This window comes from Centrocercus urophasianus, unplaced genomic scaffold, assembly GCF_019232065.1.
Source record: "Centrocercus urophasianus isolate 14NV4802_14NV808 unplaced genomic scaffold, USGS_Curo_1.0 seq_12, whole genome shotgun sequence".
Taxonomy (NCBI): domain Eukaryota; kingdom Metazoa; phylum Chordata; class Aves; order Galliformes; family Phasianidae; genus Centrocercus; species Centrocercus urophasianus.
This window is the reverse complement of record NW_024884364.1, coordinates 66,158,357-66,163,629: the sequence shown is the minus strand read 5'-3', so window position 1 is coordinate 66,163,629 and position 5,273 is coordinate 66,158,357.

The following is a 5,273-nucleotide window of genomic DNA, read 5'->3' as shown; positions in this document are numbered from 1 at the left end:
TAGCTGGCAATTTAACATCTTTATCACCAAACCACCTGACCCCTGTAGCTGATAACACTGAGTCATGGTATCAGTCACAGAGGAGTACAGATGATTCAGAGGTTTGTTAATGTACTTCACATTACATTAATGTATTATGCAGCTATACTAATTAGGCTCTGAGATAGAGCCAGAAGATTCAGGAATCTTCTTGTTCCCTTTTGTTTACTTGTAATTGCAGTTCTACATTACAGCGGTTTTCAGTGCAATGGGATTTACTTCTAGTTGCTATAGTGTGCTACATTACCTTTTGGTGTTACTCTGGTGACATTTTTAAGTGATTCATGCACATTTCTACATATCAGCTTATTTGTAAATGGAAGATCTAAAGAAAACATACGTCTATAATGGGAACCTTGTGGAAGACAAATGGAGAGTCAGTGACTTGGATCAGGCCAGGTCTGCTACATTGGATCTGGTACTTAGATCTAAAGAAGCTCGTATAGTACTGATATAATCTTGAGGCCCATGTAGTTCTTCCTACACCTCTTGGTTGCAGAAGAAGCTCAGGCAGCTCTCTGTCAAAGAAGAGCATACAGACAGCTCCCATCTCTGTTGGTGACCATGCTACCTCCCTGGCCATGCTTTTCTCTCAAAGTCCTGCTAGAAGTTCTCATATCAACACCCTTGAGGAGCAGAGTTCTTTTCTTGTAAGCACACTGTGCAAGAGTTCAAATGACCAATAAGTTATTTTAAAAGGTATCTGAAGAGTGAAAAACAAATGGAAAAAAGATGAGAATGAAGCAGCTTCTAGAAACTGAATTCAGAAGTTCTTTCTGAATTACGGATTTTTTGCCTGTGGTCACTGAATAGAACTGTTTATAAAAACAGTGTTTTCATTCATATAGCTTTGTAATAGTACACATTAACACAAGGGGGGAAATAAAGTTCATGGTATACTTAGTATTATCATAATATTCAGAGTTTGGAAATCCAGCATACGAGGACTTTTGATTCCTAGGTAAAAAGAAATTGTGGGGCTTATATACTCTTAGAATAATGCTTAGATTTCTCAGTCAGATGATGATATGATTAAATCATGGGAGTATAAATTAGGAAACTCATCCAGGTGACTTTCATGAGAAAATTTAAAATTCAATTTAAAAATTTTCCTTCCCTTCCCTTCCCTTCCCTTCATCATTCCATAAAACCAGTTAGCCCATATCCTATCTGTAGCAACAAATGGAACAAAGAAAGCATTTATGCAGCACAGAATGGCCTGTCCACAACAAGATGCCATGCCATCTCAGTTAATATCTGTAGATTCACCTGAAACACGATATTTTGTATCCCTTCTCTTTTCTGTGTCAGCTTTCTGAGGGTAAAAAGGAATTTATGTGATTGCTCTGCCTACCTGCCCACACATCTAGGTATCTGTCCTGCCCATCAGCAAACATTGAACCCACTGGCTATTTTCCTCAAAATCTGAAAAAATAAAAAAAGTCTATGAAAGACAATTATGTGATAAATCATATGAAAATTAGTGGTTCAAGAATGGGACTTTAATGTTTCCACCAAGAAAAGGGCTAATAGAATTCAGCTGTAATGTGTTCAGATCTGTAACAGCCTGGAAGCCAGGCAGCACGTATGTAGGAAATAAATTCTGCCTCTTGTGAATAAATATCATGGGCTCAAGCATACTAGGGAAAAACAAAGGAGGGGAGAAAGGATATAGCAAATCAGTTGTATTATTGCTTACAGACAACATGTTTCAGAACCTGTTGCCTCCATACTGAAGAAAAGTAGTACAAAAGACTTACAATTTTCATGTCAGTCTCCTCACATTACTTATTCTGGAGGAAAGGAAGAACGCTCTCTCCAGAATCACAAAAAACTTTGTACATAAGATTTCCTTGGAGTGCCTCCATTGTACCAGCAGAAGACTTAACCAAAAGGACTGAAGTGTTTATGAATTTTTTAATCTAGCTAAACCACAGTAGTTTAATTACATATAAAAAAGGCTTGCATAACCTCTGTAAGGCGTTGAATATTTCATCACAGCCTACAGATGCTAGAGTGCTCCATTAGTTAAAAAAGCCCAAGAGGATGTGTGGAAGTGGTGTGTGAGGCTGTTTCTCTCTATGATCAGGAATTCATATGCACATATGCATGTATATGTGTATACATAAGGGAAGAGAGAAAAAAGCTACAGGGAGAAGTAGGTTGTATCTTACTAGAAGGAAGCTGGTACTTACAGAGAAAGATACAGTCATCTTTCATTATAAAATCCTATTTTAATAATACAATAATTTTGACTTGAAGCATTGTTTTGGCCTGAATCTTGCCTTTAATTTCCTTTACAGAGAAAAAAAATGCTTATATAAAGTCTGAATAGTATTCATAAATTCCTATCTGAGTATCAGGATGTTTAACAATACTCTGCTTGTTACAACTGGCATTTGCCTAAGATGTCTTTGTTTCTATGCAATTAGCTTGCTGCTCTGTGTTCTAACTCCTTGTGGCTATTTGAAGAAAACAAGATTTAATTTAGCAAGATATTTGTTGTTAATTTGTGAGATAATTTGGTCTCCACTGATGTAAAGAGAATTTATTCATTCAGTCATTTATTTTGCTACTGGCTTCAGCAGAAGCACACTGTATAACGTATGAATTCTCTTAAACGCTGCTCAGAGATGGTATGTGCTATGTTCCCTGTAGTTCAGCCTATACATGCTGAAAAGCAGGGACTGGGCATGAGTTCAGAGCTCATATTTGGTTTATTTTGAAGAGGACAAGCTTTCTCAAGTCTTGAGAGAAATGCCAGTAAAATCTAAAGCATTTGTTGGCATTACTCTAAGACATTCTTAAAATAAAGTAGATTTTGGAATGTGTTGTGAGCCACTAAATCATGATGCTAGCTACCCAGGCTCTTGTGCTATGTGCTCTATCAGCCCTTAATCAGAGTGTGAGTGGCAACGAGCTGTCCAGCTAAGCTCAGGTAGGAAAAACACCTGTTTTTAGAAAACACTGAAAACTATAGCTAATATGTTTGATTCAGAATCATAGAATCACCGAGGTCGGAAAAGACCTCCAAGATGATCTAATCCGATCATCTACCTATCACCAATTTTTCCCACTAAACCATGTCCCTCAGAACAACATGTAAATATCTCTTGAACACTTACAGAGACAGTGACTCCACTACCTCTTTTGGCAGGCCTTTACAGTGCCTAACTACTCTTTCAGAGAGGAAATTTTTCCTAATATTCAGCCTGAATCTTCCATAGCACAACTTGAGGCCATTTCCTCTAGTTCTATCAATAGTTATGTGAAAGAAGAGGCTGACCCCCACCCCACCTTTCAGGTCATTGTAGATAGAAATAAGGTCTCCTCTGAGCCTCCTCTTCTCCAGACTAAATGATCCCAGTTCCCTCAGCCATTCCTCAAAAGACTTGTGCTTCAGACCTCTCACCAGCTTTGTTGCATTTTTCTGAATCCACTCCAGAGCCTTGATGCCTTTTTTGTAGTGAGGGGCCCTAGATTGAACAAAGTACTCAAGGTGCAGCATCACCATTGCTGAGTGCAGACGAATGATCACTTCCCTACCTATGCTGGTAATAACAGCATTTCTGATACAAGTCAGAATGACATTGTTCTTGGCCACCTGGGCACACTGCTGGCTCACATTCAGCCAAGCTCTGACCAACACCCCCAGGTCTGTTTCTTCAACACAGTCTTCCAGGCACTCTGCCCCAGTCCTGCAGGATTGCCTGAGGTTGTTATGGTCAAAGTGCAGGACCCAGCACTCATTCTTGTTGAATTTCATCCCGTTGGCCTCAGCCCAGCTATCCAGCCTGTCCAGATCACTGTAAGGCCTCCTACCTCCAGGCAGATTGACATTTCCTCCCAACTTGGTGTCATCTGCAAACTTACGGTGAGTTCACTCAGTGCTCTCATCCAGGTCATCAATAAAGATACTGAAGAGGACAGGTCCCACCACCGACCCCTGGAGGACACCACTCGTTATCCACCTGTTCTTGCCCATAATAATAACATTTTCTAGATGGATCCATTAATAGTGTGTAAGCGCTTAATCATTTAAAGCTGTTCCAAGTGTAAGATTTGGCTTTCCTCATGTCGCATACCTGGAGTGACAGTTTGCTGACATAGACTACAACTGTTTTACTGATGTCCAGGGGCATAGGAATAATGCTAAGGCCTGCTCCTTTAGCTTGCCCCAAGCATCCCCAAAATCTCATGTCTAGAATCTTGGTCATGTACTGGGTCAAATTTAGACACCAGACATACTCACAACCAAAAGGACATGAGATTGTGCTTAAGCATAGCATAGACTTCATGTTGTCATTTAGTATGAACTCAGGTTTATACTTCATTTGGCAATTTTAAACAACTTTTTAATGAACAATAGCACGAGACTCAATCACAGACAAGCTTTGGAGGGAACCACGGGAAATGCCACCTATGCAACAAAAATTCTCTTTTTCCTGCTGCTGAGAGGGGTCAGGAGTTTTAGGTCCCAGGGCTTCTGATCAGCACCCGCCATATTATCCCACTGAACATCTCAGCAACCACCATATCCCAATTGGCTTCAAGAGTTCATCTCTTATGCTAATCTGTAGTTTCACAGGCAGTTGCTCTAGCTAAACCATGTAGCTGAATAGTTTAAACTATCTAGTTCTAGCTAACTTATCACTGCCAGGAAGGAGAGAGTTCACTTCTATGTTCTGCTCTCTTCCCATATTATTAATATTATTATTAATAATAATAATGAAATATGTATATATTTATATATATAATTAAAAAAAACCATATAATTCAGTAATATGGCTAACTTTGTGCTGGATTGGCAAGCTGAATTTGTTTCCAAAAGCTCAGTAGGAGGAGCATACAGGAGTAGGGAGAAGGGAGTAAGGGAGACAGAAAAGGGAGAAAGACCTCACAGGGCAGTGGAGGATTTTAAAAACATCCACCCCATCCTGTGAAAACTAAATTGCGAATGTAAAGAGATGAGTTACTTCTATCTTAGCAGTTTTAAAAAGGATCTCACTAACTTCAATCCAAGCAAATTTAACTAACAACTCAGTGTATTCATTTAAAAAAGTAAGTGCAAGGAGATAATAAATTTATTGAGATTGCCCAAGGCAAAGTGCATCAGAGATTTAGGATTGCTTTGTCAGTGCTGCATCCTATCCATCCACGCCCTAAAATCCATTTTTCAGAAAAGGATGTTTTTAAATTTCCTTATCCTTTTTGCCTTTGGAAAAAAAAAAAAA